This window comes from Eumetopias jubatus, unplaced genomic scaffold (genome assembly GCF_037043125.1).
Source record: "Eumetopias jubatus isolate StellerSeaLion01/CBP00866 unplaced genomic scaffold, mEumJub1_p1.0 scaffold_7, whole genome shotgun sequence".
Lineage (NCBI taxonomy): Eukaryota > Metazoa > Chordata > Mammalia > Carnivora > Otariidae > Eumetopias > Eumetopias jubatus.
In genome coordinates this window covers 136,744,003-136,763,948 of record NW_028274813.1, presented here as the reverse complement: position 1 = coordinate 136,763,948, position 19,946 = coordinate 136,744,003, and the positions used below count along the sequence as shown (strand labels likewise).

The window sequence follows — 19,946 nt, the reverse complement described above, 5'->3', positions numbered from 1 at the left end:
TTGAATATGATTGGTGGAGCCAGGCCCCGTAATTGAGCCCTGTGTGCAAAGGAGCCCGGGAAGAGGATTTTCTCCACTCTACCGCAGGGTTGCAAGACTTAAGGTGGGCAAGTCTCCCAAACAGAGCCCGAGTGTTCTCAAGGTATGGGGCAGCCAGAAAACGTGACAGGTGTCACCCCATGGGCCATGTCCCCTTCCTCACCTCCTCCTCCTTCTCCTCACTTCTATATATCTGAGGGGTCCTGTTTCAACTGTGAGTCGATGGCCCGCATTTCTATCTCTAGGCCAGACCCCTCCCCTGAGTTCCTAATGCCCCTAGATCCCTTGTGTTTGCTTGTTCCACAGGCCTCTCTAAACTTTCTGTATCCACCGGAGAGCTCCCAGTTTCCCTTTTTAATCTATGTATTCACCCTCAGTTGGTGTACCCCATCTCAGCCACTGGAAGCACCGTGTTAAAGCCTGCAGTGTATGAGATATCCTTGATTCTCCTTCTTTCCTTCCAACCGCAGATCTGCCCCAGCAGCGAGTTGCCTTGGGCTCTGTATTCAAAAATATCCCAATTCTCTCCACTTCCCTCTGTCCTGCTACCATCACTGTCAACCAGGTAGGCCTCAGTTTTCAACTGGAGGGCTCCAAAGGCTTCCTAATAGGTCTCTCGTCTCCACTTGTGTTTCTTCCAGTCCATTCTCCACACAGCAACAGAAGAGTGGCATTCCTTAAGCCTACGTGGGAGCCCATGGCTCCTCTGTCTCAAGCCTTCCAACAGCTTCCTATGTATCTAAGAATAAAATCTACACTCCTTATGGCTTTTGTGGCCTCAGCTATCTGTTCCTGCTTCTCTTTTCCTGCTCCAGCTGCCTTAGTCTTTCAGGGGGTTGAGCATGGCAACTTCTTTCCTGCCTCAGGGCATTTGCACATGCTCGTCGCTGTCTGTCATGTTTTCCCTTGCATTCTTCCCACGACTGGCTCACTCTCTATCCTTCCTATCTCATGCCTTGAAATGGCATGCTGTCAAAGAGGACTCTGATCACTTAGTGTTACCATCATCTCAGTCTGTTTATTTTCTTTGCATTACTGGAACACTTACTGGTCCATAATCGTCTTATTTATTTGACTGTCTCCTTGTCTGCTCCTCAAATTGAATACCAGGCCCATGAGGGGGAGACCAGCCTTGTCTTATTCACTGACTGGCAAAGTCCCTGGGACAGTAGGCACTCCATAAATTCATATTGTTTGAATATTATCTGTCTGTCCCTCAAACATAGCCCAGCACCAGGTGCTCCAGAAATATTTCTTGACTCATCTGGCCTGAATGCTTGGGCAGATGTTGCCTGTAGGAGATGTTCCTGTGGGAAAATGGTTTGGCCAACCCTGTGGCTGACTCGGCTCTCAAGCGGGATTCACAACAAATGGATCTGATCTTGAACCTTTTTAAAAACCATCAGTGAAATGCCGCCAATCATCTGGCCCTCAGGTGTGCACAGGCCCCATCTCCTGCCCACCATGAATCGAGGCTCCGTGGGTATTCCCACACTTGTAAAAGGCGGGCTCCCTGGAGGCCTCAGAGCTCCAGGTTGTTTGGCACATTGACATGAGTGATGAAAATTCTCCAAAGACTCAGGTGAAGTGTGTGGGGGAGCAGATCTCCCAGGCAGGTCAAAGGTGTTTTGATTCATGACGTGTTGCCCTTTTCCTGTTGAGTACAGGAGGGAAAGCATGTACAGGATCGTTTAGTTCAGGCTTGTGAAGTAATCCTGTGGGCCTCAAATCTCTAGTTTATAGCATTAGAGTATGTGAGAGTGGAAAGGGAACCCTTCTCAAATGGTAACCATGTGTAGCCCTTGCTAGGCGCCAGCTGTATGCCAGTCCCCAGATAGGCCTTTGCCCACACCGTGTGCAATCTTCACACGGTTCTGCAAGGCAAGTGGGTCTGCATTTTGTAGTCGGAGCCTCTGAAGCTCTGAGCGGCCCCCAAGCTCAGGAGTGGGAGAGCTGGGACTGTGGCCAGGCCCACCTTTTCCAAACCCTCTGAAGGGAAGCTGAAGCCAAAAAGGCAGCCTTGGCCAGGCTCCTCTGCAGGTGAGGTCACCCCTTGGGGGTTCCTGGGTTTGTTCCCCTTGTGCGGGTGGAGACTTGGCAGCCTGGGAGTGGGAGCCACAGAGCCGGCAGGTGGGGGGCTGGCCGGGGCTCCACCTTGGCTGAGTGGCCTGTCTAGAACAGGTCCTGGGAGGTCACTCAGTCTCTCACAAGCTTCCCTTAGGGTGTTGGGGCCGGTCCCAGCGTGTGGATCGGCAGCCTCGGCCCACTTTGGGGAGCACCTTCTCCTAGGGAAGGAGGGCCCTGGGCGGACTCCTCAGTGCTCATCAGTTTTTACCATTTACTGTGTCTCCTCCATGTGGCATTCATTCCACATTTATCAGAACACTTGTCCCATTACTGACAGCCGCCGCGCCATTGTTGTTATTATCTTGCTGGTTGTTTTCATACTGAGGTGGGAGTCTGGCTCATTTGTTTTGTATCCACAATGCTTGGAAGCAGGAGTATGGAACAGTTGGATAGATGGATACATGGATGGATGAATAGATGGGTGGATGGGTAGGTGGATGGATGGGCCAATGAGTGGGTGGGCGGATGGGTGGGTGGATAGATGTATGGGTGGATGGGGGGAAGGGTAGATGGATAAGTGGATGGGTGGGTGGATGAATGGATGGGTGGGTAAAATAGGTTGGATGGGTGGGTCGATGGGTGGATGAGTGGATGGACAGATGAGTGGGTAGGTGAATGAGTGGGTGGGTGGATGGGTTAGTAGATGGTTACATGGGTGGATGGAAGAGTGGATAGATGGAAGGGCGGATGGGTGGGTGTTTCGGTGGATGGATGAGTGGGCGGGTAGATGAGGAAGTTGAGAGCAGAGAGGGGATTTGCTTCCACTTGCCCGGTCAGCCATCACAGAGGCCAACAGCACCCCGATCCTCCTTGGCTGTCTTCCTTTTGCCCCTGTTGGTCTCTCCTCCCTTTGGGCCCCCACACCATCCCATTGGTCGGTGTGATGGGGCCGGGGTATGGCTCTGGTCATCAGAAGCGGGGACTGTGGTGAGGGAAGAAGCGGGGAGGGGTGTGTGAACGGGGCCCACTGCTATGGTTCCCCAAGTGGAAACTTGAAGACTCTGAACCCTCATCCCTCTGGGGTAGTGCCGCCAATAGAACTTTCTTCAAGGATGGATTGTTCTGTGTCTGTGCTGTCCAGTATGGTAACCACTAGCCCCTGTGGCATTGAACACTTAAAATGTTGAAATATTAGTGTGATAGAAGAGCTGACTTTTTAAATTTATTTAATTTTCTTGTTTATTTTTTACTGAGATATAAGTACACATAACATTATATTAGTTTCGGGTGTACAACATAATGATTCGATACTTGTATATACTGTGAAATGATCACCACAGTGCATCTAATTAATATCCATCACTACACGTACTTACGAATACTGTTTGCTCATGATGAAAAGTCTTAAGATTGACTGTCATAACAACTTTCAAATATGCAATGTAGTATTAATTATAGCTACCATGCTATGAATTACATCCCCAGGGCTTCTTTTATAACTGGAAGTTTGTCTCTTTTGACCACTTCCCTTTTCACCCACCCCCATCCCCACCCTGGCAACCGCCAGTCTGTTCTCTGTATCTATGGGTTTGGTTTTTTTGTTTGTTTTGTTTTTGATTCCACACATAAGTGAGATCATACAGTATTTGTCTTTCTCTGTCTGACTCCTTTCACTTAGCAGAATGCGTGCCCTCGAGGTCTATCCATGTTGTCAAAAATGGTAAGATTTCCTTCCTTTTTATGGCTGAGTGATATTCTGGTGTGTGTGTGTGTGCGTGCGTGCCCATGCGTTTGTCTGCCACATTTTCTGTATTCATTCATCTCTTGATGGACACTTAGGTTGCTTCCATGTGTTGGTTCTTGTAAATAATGCTGCAGTAAACGTGGGGGTACAGATATCTTTTGGAGTTAATGTTTTCCCTGCCTTCAGGTAAATACCCAGAAGTGGGATTGCTGGATCATATGGTGATTCTATGTTTAATTGTTCAAGGAGCCTCCACACTGCTTTCCATGCCAATTTGCATTCCCACCAAGAGTGTACACAGATCTCTTTTTCTCTACCTCCCGTCAACACTGGTCATCTCCTGTCATTCTGATAATAGCCATTCTCGTATATGAGAGATGACATCTCATTGTGGTTTGGGTTTGCATTTGCCTGATGATTTGTGATGTTGAGCACCAAAATTTATTTGATTTTAATTAATTTAAATTTCTATGCCAACAGCCAAAGACGAGTAGTGGCTAACCATTTGAGGAAGCATAGCTCTGGTGGGCTGGGTCAGCCTTATTGGTAAAATGGCCTCGTCCAAGAAAGAGTCCCAGGCCAGAGAGGCCCCTGCCTCCTAAGCCTGAGAACCCAGGATGGAGCAGGGGGAGAGATGTCACTAGGGCAGAGATATTGGCAGGCACAGCCTTGGGGGCTCAGGTGTACCTCACTGTGCAGCATAGGCTGGAGCCTTGCAGGCTGGGCTCAGAGCATCTCCTGATGGCTCGTGGCCTCCTGAAATAAGACCCCATGTGGGCTCAGCCTCCGTGACACTCGGGTGGGTGTCTTTGTTCTCGTGGAAAGGGTAAAAGCAGAAGTCCTGTTGGCAGCGATTGCAGAATATCCTGAAGACATGTTTATGGGGTGGCCTTTTGCTCTCCTTCCCCTTTTCTCCATCTGCTTGCTTGGAGCACCCTTTGCAACCCCCACCAGGAATGATGGAGGAGAAAGCCAGAGGTGGCCTGGGCTCCATGTTTAAGCATGCTAGCTCACCTGCTATGGTGGGAAATCCTGGCGGGGCAAGGCTTACCAGGCCTGACTCTCTTCTGTCCTCTCTGGACTCCACGAAGCTCCAGCCATGTGTCTCCAACACACGCACCGTCTTGACCTGCGCTGAGGGGCTCAGAGTGGCCGCCACTCCTGCTTCCCACCACCGCCCCTCCTGCCCTCCTGGACCAGCTTCTTCTAGGTGTCAGGACTGGCTTTGAATGCATTCTTTCTTTTTTATGGTCCAACCCTTGTCCTCTGGGCTTTTTTGGACCAAAGACAAACAGAAAACCAAAACTTTCTCTCTCAAAAGAGCTGGGCTCTTCCAACATTAAGCTTTGGCTTCTACTGTTCCTCTTCCTGAGTCTCAGCAACCTGCAGTGGGTGCCAAAACCTACCCACGCATGCTCTGTTCTCTGCTGTGTGGCCCCCACCCAGAGGACCCCCAGTCTAAAATAACCCCCTGTCTGAATGGGCTAAATGATGGAGTAGCATAATGTACAAAAAGCCCCCAAACAGAAAACAAAGCCCTTTGATTAATATGTCAAAGTATTATCTTATCACAAACAGAAATAGCTCTGTGTGAATTGAAAACAATTTTCCAATTTTCCTTTTCCTCATTCTGTTAATGAGAAAGAATCTTCTTGGCTGAAATGTATTTGGACCCCACAGGGAACAGGTGGGAAGAGCAGAGTGGAGGGGAGCGGTGAGCCCATCTCAAAGGTTATGGACCCTTTGAGGTCTTTTGGGGCCTACTCCTCAAAGTAGATGCAGCTTGAGTCAGGCCTCCCAACACACCCCCCTACACACACACACACACACTCATGCACTTGCACTCCGCCTACCACCACTCTTGGCTGGCTTGATGTTTTCACTCCCTGCCTCTCTGTCAAAGATTTACATTTCCCCCCCCTTTTTTTTTTTTCTTCTTTTGGTACTTTGGTAGGCCCTGAAGACTAAAGGGTTACCAGGGAAAAGAAAACACATGGATTTCTTCATTGGCCATCATGAGTTCAATGTATTGGAGCCATAAAGCTGGGGGTTCGGCATCTATGCCCAGGAGCCCTGTGGGGATCTTGGAGGTTGCAGGGGGTGATGTACTTTTTTCCTAGAGCAGTGGGTGGGCAGGGGGCTGGGGCTGCCAGATTTTGACACATGTCTGAGAAGAGGGGCCCAGACCTAGACAGTCCCCAAGGTCTGTGTAAGTCCTCAGGCTCCTCCCCAGTGCAGCGTGGCCCCTCTTTCCAACCTCCAGGCCCAGGCACCCCTCAGGGTTGTCTGTCCCATTGGTGATGTCAGGAACACCTGAACACTGAAAGTGAGCTCCTCAGGGAGGTTGTACATAAACAGGGATCTACTCTACATTTAGGAACGAATGGTGGAATTTCAGGCATCAGCTAATGGGTGGGCAGCTTGATTTTGGGGTCTGGCATTTTCCAGTGCCCTTGAAATTACTTGTCACCTGGGTTTAAGGCCCTGACTGCAGGGCTGAGACCAAGTACACGAAGAGGACCCTCACGAGGCCTCCCAGGGGGGGACCATGAGCTCCAGGTTGTACGCTTAGACCTGACCAACCTAGCAACCTCTTCCCCCCCCAGAGAGTCTGTGGAGAGCTGGGAGGCTGGAAACTTAGTCCCCGCTCTGCCCTAGCTGCCTGTGGGAAATGGCAGGCCCCAGCCCCTCTCTGCTGTCAGATCTTTCTTCTGTAGAGGGAAGTGGGTCACCTTCACAGCAGTGAGCACATGGAGGGGAGGATCCTGGGTTCTAAATTCCGCTCCCATGCTGGGGACCTGAGGCTCTTTGGGAGACCAGCTGGTTCTAGGTCTGGGGCAGGAGCAGCCTGAAGCAGGCCTGGGACATCTTGTGCCAGAAAGCAAGCAAGTGCTCAAAGATTTCTGGGATAATTGGGACATCGAAAAGCATAATGACTGTAATTGAGCACAAAGAACAATACATACAAATCATAGGCCCATTGTGATCATCAAAAAAAAAAAAAAAAGAAAAGAAAAAGACAAGGAAGGAAAAAAGGGAGGGAAGGAAGGAAGGAAGGAAGGCAGGCCCATTTCCCACCATTGGAGGAGGGCACTGCACTTTGTTTGGAGAAGCACTTGTCCATCCCAGGGAGTAAGGGAAGTTCTTCTTCACGGGAGAATGTCAGATATGTAGAAAGAGGGAGAGAATCAGAAAGTCACTGACCTGCAACCCTCAGTGTGTAATTGATTCAGGCCAGGACCATCGGTGGAAGCTGAAACCATTTAGCGAGAGGTTACTGGGGCCTGGGGTATTCATAGGGCACCAAAGTATCACACTACCATTATCTTGGCAATCACAAAAGCACACCAGCTCTTTGGGAAAGAGATCAAGCCCTCTTTGAGCTGATGAAGAGCTGCCCTGGGTGAGGCTCCCTGCCCCAGCTTCCCAGACCCCTCTGTGGGTCTTTGGGAATGGAGGGCAGTAAGTCTGGTTATGCATGGGGCTCAGGGGTCCAGGGGCAATTCACAGTGTCGGGGACTGGGTTCCTGAGAGATGCCTTCCTCTGAGCAGAGATGCTTCCTTTGATAGTGGCAGGCAGGACCCTGGGGGCTGACTCTACCCTCTGGCGGGTGGCCATGGTGTGGCCTCCAGACCTCCCAGTGTCCGAACCTGGAAAAACATCCCTGCCAACTCTGGACAGTTTATGAAATAAAGATACTATAGAAATCTGTCATTATTGTTTCTCAGTCTTTCTTTGTCTTGAGTGAGGTCTGAGATAACCCAAACACCACTCAGTGGCGGCGTGGCTCTGTGAAATTTGGCACCTGCTTACAGAGGATGTTCTGATGTCCAGTCGGAACAAGGTCGTTCCTAAGTCTTGGTGTTAGGTGACAAAAGCAAGTTAGAGCAACACATGGGCTGAGAACTGATCTCACGGGCACACGTGCACACACACACACACTCACACCCACACACACACTCCTCACTTGGGGTGCTGAGCATATGGGTACTAAGTGTAGAAGAACAGGACCCAGTGCGCTCTGCTACTGATGGAAGGGAGGAAGCAAGGGTTTGGGGTGTGTGTGTGTGTGTGTGTGTGTGTGTGTGTGTGTGTGTGCACGTGTGCTCATGCCTGGCTTGGTCTGTCCTTGTATGTTACCTGTGGAATCAGAAACATAAAACAGGAGGTCCGGCAATCTGGAATGTGTGTGGGGCAGGGAATCATATGAAGGAGGTGCTGCGTGTGCCAGGGTGTTAGATGTTTCTGTCCAGATGGGTCCCCATCACATCCCTGCACATTCCCTTCCACCTTCACTGGCACAAACGGGGGGACTTTCCACATTGTGTCCCCTCCTGGCTCACATAGCATGTCACAGCTGTGGGCTACTTGACTCCCAGCAGGCTGGCTTGTGAGTCCCACTTCACAGAGGAGGAAAACCAGGCTCAAAGAGCCTGGGGACTTGTTCAAGTTCCCACAGCTGGGAGTGGCTTCTCCTGAACCCATACATTCTTTCCACACCTCACCCCAGGCCCCATGCTGCCCCTCCACCCCGCCCCTGCACTGCCACCCAGCTGCCTGCTCACATCCTCTCCTGTTCTGGCCCAGAAGGAGACCCAAGTCCTCTGCTTAGCGGTTCGGCCCTGCCCTCTCTGTGTCTTCTCTCCCGAGCGCTATCCACCCTTCCTGGTGTCAGCTAAGACGGCTGCTCCCTACTCCCAAGTGCCCAGGCCTTGGTCTCTGCCCCACATTCACTGGCCACGGACACTACTCAGATGCTTGACCTAGGAGTTCAGAGGAATGACAGTGACTTCTTCCTGGAAGATGCATCTGGTGCATCTGGGACGAGGTGGTCTTCCTGGAGGGACAGACACATGAGGCCCGTTTGTGTGTGTGCAGGATGGAGGACTGCTTGAGGCTGCTAGAAGAGGGCAGGTGACACCAAGTGACACCAACAGAAACCCTCAGAGTCCTGCTGTGGGAGTGGGGAGTGTATCCTGTGGGCAGTGTGTGGGAGCTGAGCCCCACTCTGCAGAGATGGACAGGTCTGGGGGGCTTGTGACACCTGAAAGACTGCCTCCCAGCCTTGGTCTCTAACTTGGGGGCCTGGACTTCAGGTTCAATGAAATCCTGAATTAGTAGATTATAATAACGATAAACGTCACTTAATGAGCACTTGCAGTTTGCTTGGCACTGACTCAATACTTTATATGTATGTCCTAATTCATCTTTTTTAAAAAAAAATATTTATTTTAAAAAGAGAAAAAACAAGTGGAGGGGCAAAGGGGTCATGACCTGAGCTGAAACCAAGAGTCAGATGCCTAACCGACTGAGCCACCCAGGCGTCTCCTGTCCTAATTCATCTTTGTAGGTACTATTATTTGACTTTTTCAGTACATAGGTATTATTATTTTTACTTTTTCAGGAAACCCTGCACTTCTCCCCCTCTGGGCCCCTGTGGGCATTGCCCACCAGAAGGGCAGGGCATAGCCTGTGGCAGGCTTTCACTTTAGTACAGCCTGTGAGGTGAGTTTGGGGGTCAGGAGAGAGCGTGACATGTGGACACTCACAACCCTGAGCTGAGAGCCCCCTGTTGAACAAACGGGACCTTCCCTGGCCAGTGTTCAGAGCTGTGTTCATGACATGAGTGTGCTCATTTCCCCAAATGCTAGAGAGCCCTTTCGACAGTTTTACAAACCTTTTAAAGAGTGGGGTACAGGGGTGGGGGGAAAATTTGAACAGATAGTTCATCAAAGAAGATACACAGATAACCAATCAGCACATGGAAAGATAGAACATCATTAATTGTTAAGGAAACACAAAATAAATCTGTGATAAGATGCCACCATACACCTGTTAGAACAGCTAAAATGAAAAACACTCACAGCACTCAGTGCTGGTGAGGATGTGGAGGAACTGGAACTCCCATGCATTGCTGGTGGGAACATAAAGCGGTAAAACCACTCTAGAGAACAGTTTGGCTGCTTCCTACAAAGGTAAACATATACCTATGGATGAAGCTCAAAAACATTAAGTGAAAAGAACTAGACCCGTGTGTTTTATGATTCCAATTCTATGACAGTCTGGAAAAGGCAAAACTCTGGGGATGGAAAAGAGATCAGCAGTTGCCAGGTTTGGGGATGGGGGAAGGATATTGACCACAATGGACACGGGAAACCTTTTGAGGCAATGGAGATATTCCTTATCTAGATTGTGGTGGTGGTTACACAGCTATGCACTTGTCCAAAAGCATCAGGTTGTACACCTAAAAGGCCAAATTTTATTGTATATAAAGTACACCTCAATAAATTTGATTTAAAAATAGTTCAACCTGGGGGCACGTCAGTTGGTTGAGTATCTGACTCTTGGTTTTGGCTCAGGTCATGCTCTCAGGGTCATGAGATTGAGCCCTGGGTGGGCTCCACGCTCAGCACAGAGTCTGCTTGGGATTCTCTCTCTCTCTCCCTCTGCCCCTCCCCCTGTTCACATTCTCTCTCTCTCTCTCTCTCAAATAAATAAATAAATAAACTCTTAAAAAAAAAAAAAAGTGCAACCTGAAGGGCCACTCCTCACCATACGATCAGCTGTCAGACCATGCCAGTCCGTAACCACCTCCCCTACAAATGTCCACGACTGAGGAGGTCACAGCGGAGAGCCGGGAAAGGGAATCATGTTCACTGAAAAGCCCCAGCCCTACCTCCTAGGCTGTGGGGAAAAGGTCTGGTCGTCTTGCTTCTCTTAAAGGAACACTGGGCGGGCCCATCTCTGCGGAGGGATTGTGTCGGGACCTTTCAAGGCCAGATTCTAGAAACATCTGGCCTGGGAAAGGCCCCTTCCAGCCCTGGCCCTGCTGGCCACTGCTTGCTCCTCTGGCGGCTCTGGGCACCCTGGCAGGAGCTCCCTGGGGGCAAGCCAGGCCTGAGTGGGCAGCCCCTCCCCATTCCTCCCTCCCCCCAAGTGGCCTGGGAGCCTGCGGTTGCTGGGCACCAGCTGCCCCCTCCCACCTCATGGCCCAAGTGTCAGGGAATTAGAAACATGTGGCTGAGAGGCCCTGGCAGAGGGCGAGGTGTCGGAGGTGCCTGGCAGCTGTGGCTCAGCCAGACCCAGACCCTGGGACCCTGGGGGCCTGTCAAGCAGAAGCATGAGGTTGGGGTGGAGGAGGGCAGAAGGGAAAGGTCGGGGAACACAGGGACGTTGAAAAGAGCAAATGGAGAATATTTCATAAATAAAGGAAAAGTTGCTGCTGGTGGAGCAGGTCCTCTGCGGTGCTGGGTGGGGCCTAGGCCGGGCTGGCCAGGCTGGCTGCTTTCTTGTGGGGCTGGCCAGAGCCTTTCTCTAGGACACAGTGACCAGGTTTGGGCTGCTGGGATATGGAAAGGGTCGGAGCCAATGAGCCTGCTGGAACGGGCCAGGCGAGGACACTGCATCTGTCCCCTCCCTGCCTGCCCCCAGCACTCACTTCCCTTCATGCTCCAGGCAGCTCCCGGAGCTTAGAAGCAAGGGGAGCTTCTGCCTGGGCATGGAGTGGGGACCACAAAGGAAGGAGAACAGGTTCCGTGTGGGGAAAGACAGGAGGAAGGGAAGAGGGGCCGTGCTAGGGCCTGCAGCCAAGTCGGGCCTCCCTAACCGGGCCCAGCCAGGCCAGCCAAGGGCATCTCCATACATGTTCAGAGAGACCTGCCCACTCCTGAAGGTAAGCCGTCTGTTCCTTTGAATGAGCCTTTACGTTGGCATGATGTTTTAGTCACAGGGGTGCCACCAAGCAGCTCTGCTGGCCTCTCTGGGCCAGAGCTGAAGCCGAGGAATAGCAGTGGTCAGCATTTACGAGCCTCTCTGTGCAGCCCCATGCCATCCCTTCCAGGGGCCATGTCCCGTCCGGTCCCCACAGCACCATGGACCAGGCTTGTCCCTCAGGACAAGGTTAGACACAGGCAAAGGATGGGCCAAGCCAAACAGGGGCTCCAGAGCCCACATTTGCTACCACTCTTACTGACCAGTAGTACCACAGGCCTGGTTCTCCTTCACATGGAGATCAGAAGTGGCTTTCCTGTGGATGCCTTGTGGGGGGTTATAGAAGTGTCTGGTTTGGGGTCCAATCTGGGCCACACTGCAATGAGCACCTGTGTCGCTGCCTCGCTTGGGAAGAGAGCCCAACTCACACCTGGGTTTGTGCATTCATGCGTTGGTTTTGTGTGTCCCCCAGGCTGGGTGGTCACGTAGGAGGACACTGACCCATGGGGATGAGTGACTCTCTCAAGGTCAGAACAGGCCCCAGGCCCCTGAGTGCCACGAAGTCCAGAGTTAATTCCCGTAGAAAAACAGGCACGTAGGGTGGTGCTCTGATTCTTCCAGCCCAAACCCTGCTCTTCCCTGGCCAAATACCACATTCCCATAGCCAGTGTATTACGTTTCTGCAACCATTTAAAAAAAAAAATTTCGGAATTGGCAATAGTTGTACATTGGTACAAAATTCAAAATATATCAAAAGGCATATAGTAAAAATCTCCTTTCCCATCCTTGCTTCCAGCTACTCTCCCCTGGAGGCCAACCCTTTTCTTGGACTCATTTTCTTGGGTATCTTTCTAGAGATAATTTCACTTAGTTAAGTAAGTACATTTATAGATTCCTTTGACCACTTTTAACCTGAATGGCTGCCTACCATATACATCACGATTTGTCCCTTCTGTTTTCCATTTATGTTAAATGATGCTTCTAGAATTGCCTCTTTTGTTTTAATGGTTGCATAGTATTTCAATGTAGGAGAGAGTGTTGCTTTTTGCACAACTCCTGGGAGGTACCAGTGGGGTATTCAGTGTGGCCCTGGAGAGATACACTATAATTTACTTGACCCGTTCCCTACTAATGGGCATTTAGCTCGTGAATTCATCTGCTCCAGCTGCTGTAACAAAATACCACAGACTGGGAGGCTTAAACAACACTCATCAATTTCCTCTCGGTTCCGGAGCCTGGAAGTCCAAGATCCAGGTGCCGTCAGGGTCGGTGCCTGGGGAGGGCTCTCTTCCTGGCTTGTAGGCGGTCACCTTCTCAATGTCCTCACAAGGCAGAGCATGAGTGAGCTCTGAGTCCCTTTCTCTTCTTATAAGGACACCAAGACTACTGGCTGAGGCCCTCACCCTAATGATCTCAGTTAACTTTAGTTGCCTCCTTAAAGGTCCCACCTCCAAATACAGTCACACTGGGGATTAAGGCTTTAATATATGAATTTTGGGGGGAATGCAATTCAGTTCATATAGCTTATTTCCGTATTCGGTTATGATCAAATAAAAGACAAAACCAAGGATTAGGCAACTGCACGTTCTGCATCTTGGAACCAGAAAGTCGTGTTGGCCAAGGTGACAAAGCAGGACCTGATTGCTTGGCGCTCCGGTCTGACCTCTGCTCAACATGCTTGCTACCCCCTCTGGGTTGACTGGCCCTCATCCAGCTCTGCGGGGCCACAGAACTATGTAACTGTGTGTGTCTAATTAACAGCCACAGATGGAGGGTGTTTTGGATGTGTCTCTTGTTATTTCTGATGAACAGCTGGTGTCTCCAGAAATGGCCTCTAAGATTATTGGGCCTGGAATTTTACTGGTTGCGGCCGATACAGAAGTATCAATGATTGTGGTAAATGAAACCGTAATCTTGCCCTTATTAGCTGCCTCTTTTCCTAATGAGCTGCTTATGCAAGCCTTCTTTCCCCGCTGCAGATACACATCAACAATTTCCAAACCCTCTCTGAACTGACACACTGTTTTGTCACCTTGCCAATTCCCTTGCTGGGAGGGTAATAAACTTCGACATATGCTCAAGAGCCATTTGTGCTAAGATATTTTGCTTCAACACAATTACCAACAACCCCGCAACATCATCAGTCATATGACATTTCGCACATGTGCGAGTTTACTGGAGGGCACCTTCCCGGAAGTGTGGGTGATGGGTGGTGGCTTGGCAGCGAGCATCCTTTCACCTGCCCTTTAGTGTTCTTTCAAAGGCTGGAAAGTGAACAGATGCATTTCCTGCTTCCCTTGCAGCTAGAGTGGTGTGCTGGTAAATACTTAACAACCAGCTCTCTAAATAAATAAATAAAATAAAAAGTACACTCTGGCTTGTTGTGGTGCTTGCTGATTTTTGTGGTGTAAATACTCCCAGCGTGGCCAATTTCAATTAAGCTATTCATATGATGCCACTGAATGTGAAGCTGGGATTGCTGGGTACCACTGACTCTTGCTGGTGTGAGCTCGCTGCAGCATATGCCCAGTTCTGCCACTTAGTTGCACGCTACTACGGTTCAAAGCCAAGAGCATCCCCCTGTTGCTTTTGGCTGTTCCTGCTGGCAAGCAGAGTTGTGGTGGTTGTTTTGGGTGCAGCGGCATCCCAGGGTCCACTTAGTCCTTTTGTGGGGTCAAGAGGCAGGTGCGGGGCAGCAGTGATGACCTCCTAACCCCCACCTGGCTGGCAGGGCTGAGGCAGCAGCACCAGGCCGGCTGGTCCCCAGGCATTGTTCTGGGCAGCTCTCCAACAGACTTGGCCCACGCCTGCTCCTCTAGCCCTTTCAATAAAATTGTAAGCCCATAATTTCCTGTCTAAACCCCCTTTTGCTTAAAATTGTTTGAGTGGTTTCTATTTCCTGTAAGTAAACCCTGGATGATATAAAGTGGAATCTGAAACTATTTTTTTTTTAAACAGATGTACATATTTCTCAAGCCTATTCCTTCATCTGTTTGTGCAGAAGGATTGTAATGAGTCGTGAGGTCTCGGAGGACAATAATAAAAAATTGGCACGTGTTAAGCTTGGTAAATCTGGCAACTCCAGAGGGGAGCATCTGAGTGCACTGAGAAGGACAAGACCCACTCCCGGAGTGTGTGAGGCTCTGTCCTCCCACAGCCTCTTCTCCGGGCCCTGCTGAGGCTGTTTGTGCTCATGAGGCAGAGACTGAGCTGTTGGATGCTAGTACCAGTTGGGGGAGAGGCTAGACTTTCTTGGCTCCATATAACCAGACACATGAGAATGTGTCATGTAACTGTTCCTCTAACTGCACTTTGAGGCTGAGTTGATTTGGGGGTCTCTCTCTTGATGTATGCTCAAGCAGAATTCACGTTTGGGGAGCCAACTACTCCTGAGATAATGTGGAGGAAGAGGTAATGTGTAGATGGATGATTCTAGCAGCCTAGTAGAGGCATTCTTTTGGCTAATTAGGAAGTACTACTCCCTTTGTTAAAGGCAAACGCCTCCTGAGAAAGGAGACTGTTATCAGCTCTGGGCACCTTAGTGAGAAGGAATTCCCAGGTTCTATCCAGGCCAATAGCAGACACTGAGCTGAGGACAGTTTCCTGGGGAGCATGGCTCAGCTGGGAGGAGTCTGACAGTGGAGGTGTGGTGAGTAGACTGATCAGTGGCAGCAATGAGAGAGGCCAGTCTGGGTGGGGTGCCACAGATGGGGAGCTAGGCCCCGGACAAAAGTGGCTGAGAACTGGGGTCTAAGCAGAACTGGCTTCAGGCTCTGATCCCTCCTAGCCCCTGCACAAACCCCTCACCTCTCCGGGCCTGTCTTTCCTCATTTGTAACACGGGGATGATAGTATCTAGCTCATGAGTTTCTCCTGAGGGTTGACTAAAGTAAGAACTATTGGAGAGCAGAGAGTATAGAGGTGGTGAACCGAGGGCAGAGGGATGGGCACTGTCTGTGTCTGCCTGGGTTTAGTCAATAAAGTCGGGAAGGGGATATCTACAGAAAACAGGACAATAATGAAATACGCCAAGTCGGACTGCTGTTTTTATAGCCTGGTATGATAAAATAATCCTTCCAGGGAAGATATTTTATTGGTTGAATTCTCAAAAATGGCTTGTTAGTGGGGATATATGCTACATATTAGCGTGATTTTATTTATCTTTTCATAAATTTTATCTTCTACACGAAAGTTCATTTGGAGGACTCCTACATATACAGTTGGCCCAGAAATGGGCTTTATAAAGTGAGTCGTGAGAGGGAAGAGGCCATTGTGGGCATGGCTCATGTCTCTAACCCTGGGGTACTATGAATTCCCTCATTAACAGCAGATTTGACAAAACAATGATAGGACAGTGATTGGAAAGATGAAGATATGGAATTTGAGTTACTTTAATTCTGCCATTCTGGGTGACTGCTATTTTATTTGTATTTAAAATTCAAAACAGTGTAACATAAGTGCAAACTGCGAGATGAGCGCAAATTTTATTATGTCATACATGAACTATTCTGCTAAATTGGAATAATATCTTTAAAATTCAAACATCTTTTTAAATTATTAATTTAAAACTAATGAACAGGGTTCCACAGGTAAGGAGTTTGGAAATCACCACTCTGTCCTGTTGAACAAAGGGAAAAATCAACAACTCTTCTTGGATTCATAAGAGAGCAGAGGGCATAAGGCAAATCGCTGCCTCCAAGATTGGAGAGACAGAGGTGAATACACGGAGTCACGGCTTCCCGGAGCAGAGACTTGTCACTAGAAACCATAGTGGGAACATGTGCTGGGGTAGGAAAATGTGAACTGTAATTGATGAACAGCTGGAGGCCCAGTGTGGACAAGTCTGAGAATTAAAACCTCCAAGGGCCACAATCACAGAGCGTCCCCCAGACTGTTGACCTGAGATTGACCTCCCGGAGCTTGAGCAGGTTCCCACCGAAAGTATCAGAGTAAAAATCCCTTCATAACTCTGGCAGGGGAGGGGAAAAGGAGACATTTTGAAATATGCCAGAGCACTCTGTTCTCCTTAACAAGGCCTGCCTTCAGGGTAAACTAGTTAACCAGAGCCTATGCTGTTGGGGTATTATCAGAGCCTAACTGCTCTGGGGGAAGGGAAGTAGTCAACTCTTAAGAAACTAAGGGGGAGAAAAATCCTGAGACACTCTTGTGAGGTTCACCATCCAGAGAGACAGGCTCACTAAAAGATTAAGACCTAATTCTAGGACAATAGAACACTTCCCCTCCCCACACATCTCACCACATTACTAAGGTTTATTTATGGCAGTTCCTTTTACCTGGTACATCATATCCAACTACCAAGAAAAGTGACAAGGCATACCATCAAAGACATTACAAGAGAAGAAGACTACAGACCAACATGTCTCATGAACAGAGATGCACAATTCCTCGATAAACTATTAGGAAATTAAACCCAACAATATATAAAAAGGATTATACAACATGACCAAGTGGGATTTATCCCAAGTAAGCAAGTCTGGTTCAAGACTTGCAAATTAATGTACTCCATCACACCAACAGGCTAAAAAAGGAAAATCACTTGATCATATGAAGAAAAAGCATTCGACAAAACCCAACAACTATTCATGATAAAAACTTAGTAAATTATGAATAGAAGGGAACTTCCTCAACCTGATAAAAAAATATTTACAAAACCTACAGCTAACATCATACTTAATGGTGAGAAACTAGAAGCTTTCCCACTAAGATCAGGAACAAGACAAAGATGTCCCTTCTCTCTACTCCTTTTCACCATCATATTGGAAGTACTAGCTAATGCAATAAGATAAGAAAAGGAAATAAAATTATATAGTTTGGGAAGGAAGAAATAAAACTAAAGAACAAATCAAGAAAATTAAATATTACAGAAAATGTAGTATTTGCCTCAGTTTTATCTTGTTCAGACGTTTTGGGGTTTTCTGCTGAGATATAATTTACACACCATAAAACTCACCATTTTAAAGTGTACAATTCAGTGGTTTTCAGTATTATTCACAATGTTGTATAGTCATCACTTTACTTAGTTCTAGAACATTCTTAAAAAGATTTTATTTATTTTGAGAGAGAGAAAGAGTGCGTAAGCAGGGGGAAGAGCAGAGGCAGAGGGAGAGAGAGAATCTCAGACTCCATGCTGACTGTGGAGCCCAATGTGGGGCTCAGTCTCACGACCCTGAGATCATGACCTGAGCCGAAATCAAGAGTTGGATGCTCAACCAACTGAGCCACTAGTTCAGACACCCCTAGAACATTTTCATTACCTGGAAAATAAACCCCATTTATTAGCAGTCACTCCTCCTTCCTCCCCTCCCAAGTCCCTGACAACTACTAATCTGTGTCTCTATGGATTTGCCTATTCTGGGCATTTAATATAGATGGAATAATGTAATATATGACTTTTTGTGTCTGGCTTTTTAACTTAGCATATTTTCAAGATCCATCTATGTTGTAGCATGCAACATTTCCTTCCTTTTTATGGCTGAATAATTTTCCATTTATGGATATGCCATATTTGTTTATCCATTCATTAGTTGATGGACGTTTGAGTTATTCCTACTTTTTGGCTATTATGAGTAATGCTGCTATGAAGATCCATGTACAGGGTTTTGTGGGGACATGTTTTCATTTCTTTGGGGCATATACCTAGGAGTGGAATTGCTGGCTTGTATAATAACTCTATGTTTAACTTTTTGAGGAATCACCAAACTGTTGTCCAAGGTGGCTACATCATTTCCCATTCCCATTAGCAGTGTAAGTGTTCCACTTTCTCTATACCTTGCAAACACTTATTATTTACCTTTTACATTTTATTTATTTATTTACTAAAGGTTTTATTTTTAGGTAATCTCTATACCCAACATGGGGCTTGAACGTATGACCCCAAGATCAAGAGTCTCACGCTCCACCAACTGAGCCAGCCAGGCACCCCTGCCTTTTTTAAATTAAAATAATTCTAAAAAAAAATTATAGTAATTCTAATGTGGAATCTCATTATGGTTTTGATTGCATTTCCCTAATAATTAATCATGTCAAGAATCATTTTGTACATGTTTTTGTACAAATACTCATTATCCAGTTGTATGTCTCCTTTGGAGAAATGTCTATCCAAATTCTTTGCCATTTTAAAATCAGATTATTGGTCTGATTACTGACTTTTTAGAATTCTTTATGTATTCCAGAAACAAGCCCCTTATCAGGCATATAATTTGCAAATATTTTTCCCTTTCTTTGGGTTGTCTTTTCACTTTCTTGACGGTGTGCTTTAAAACACAAAAATATTTAATTTTAATGATGTCCAATTGATTTATTTTTTTTTATTTTGTTGCTTGTGGTATCATATCTAAGAAACTCTTGCCTATTACAAGATCAAGATTTATGTCTATGTTTGCTTCCAAGAGTATTTTAGCTTTAGTTCTCACGTTTGGGTTTTAGATCCATTTTGAGCTAATTTTTTTATTTGGTGTGAGTTAGGGGTCCAATTTCATTTCTTTGCTGGTGCATATACAGTTGTCCCAAAATTATTTTTTGAAGACTTTTCCTTCCCCCATCGATCTGTGTTGGCTCCCTTGGTGAAAAATACACTGACCCTAGATGTAGCTCTTTGATGCTTTATTTCTGTTGGTCCCCCTCTTCTTATTTTGAAAAATGCAAGTTGCAGACGTTAACTCTTCACTCTTGTTTCAGTTAAAAATTCTTCCTAAACGGGTCAACAGGTGGCCCCATTCACAACCCGGTAGTTGGTTGGGCTGTTGGCTTGGTGCCTTAGTTCTCCTCCACATGCCCTCTGCAACAGGTGGGCTCAGCCTTCCTCATAAGGAGTTCCAAAGGAATGAGAGTGGAAGCAGCAAGGTCCTTTAAGTTCTTGCTTGGAGTCACATTGCTTCACTTGTGCCACGGTCTACTACTCAAAGCAAGTTTACAAGTTGGCATCTATTAGAAGGGTGTGGAAATAGACTGTGCCTTTTGATAGAAGCTGCAAAGAACCTTCAAAGAATCTGTAACCATTTTTAATTCACAACAATCTCTAACCACACCAGTGTGTATCTTCTAAGAACGAGGAAATTGTGGATTACATATGGATTACACATGGGTGTAGAGTAAGGCTTTTCAGAGAAGGGACATTTGATCGAGGCCCGAATGAAGGGAATACAGCATAGGGAAGAGTATTTAAAGCAGGAGGAAGAGCATGTGCAAATGTTCTGTGGCAGGAAAGCATTTGGTGTGAAAAGTGGGTCTGTTGTGAACATCAAATGGGATAAAATATGTAAGCATGTTTTATTATGGGATGAGAGAGGTGTTCGATTGCCTATCACTGCAATTCTCTCAAGATGTTTCCGGAGGGTGAACGAAGACAGAAAAAAAAAATGCCTTC

At 47.6% G+C, this 19,946-nt stretch overlaps 1 long non-coding RNA gene across 1 annotated transcript in view; it reads left to right on the top strand.

Moving 5' to 3' along the window:
- The first annotated feature begins 3,770 nt into the window (after positions 1-3,770).
- Positions 3,771-19,946, top strand: part of LOC114223831 (uncharacterized) — a 35,640-nt gene continuing 19,464 nt past the window's right edge. The window contains exon 1 of the long non-coding RNA XR_003612252.2: positions 3,771-3,826. This is a non-coding gene — a long non-coding RNA (uncharacterized LOC114223831). The remainder of the gene's footprint in view (positions 3,827-19,946) is intronic.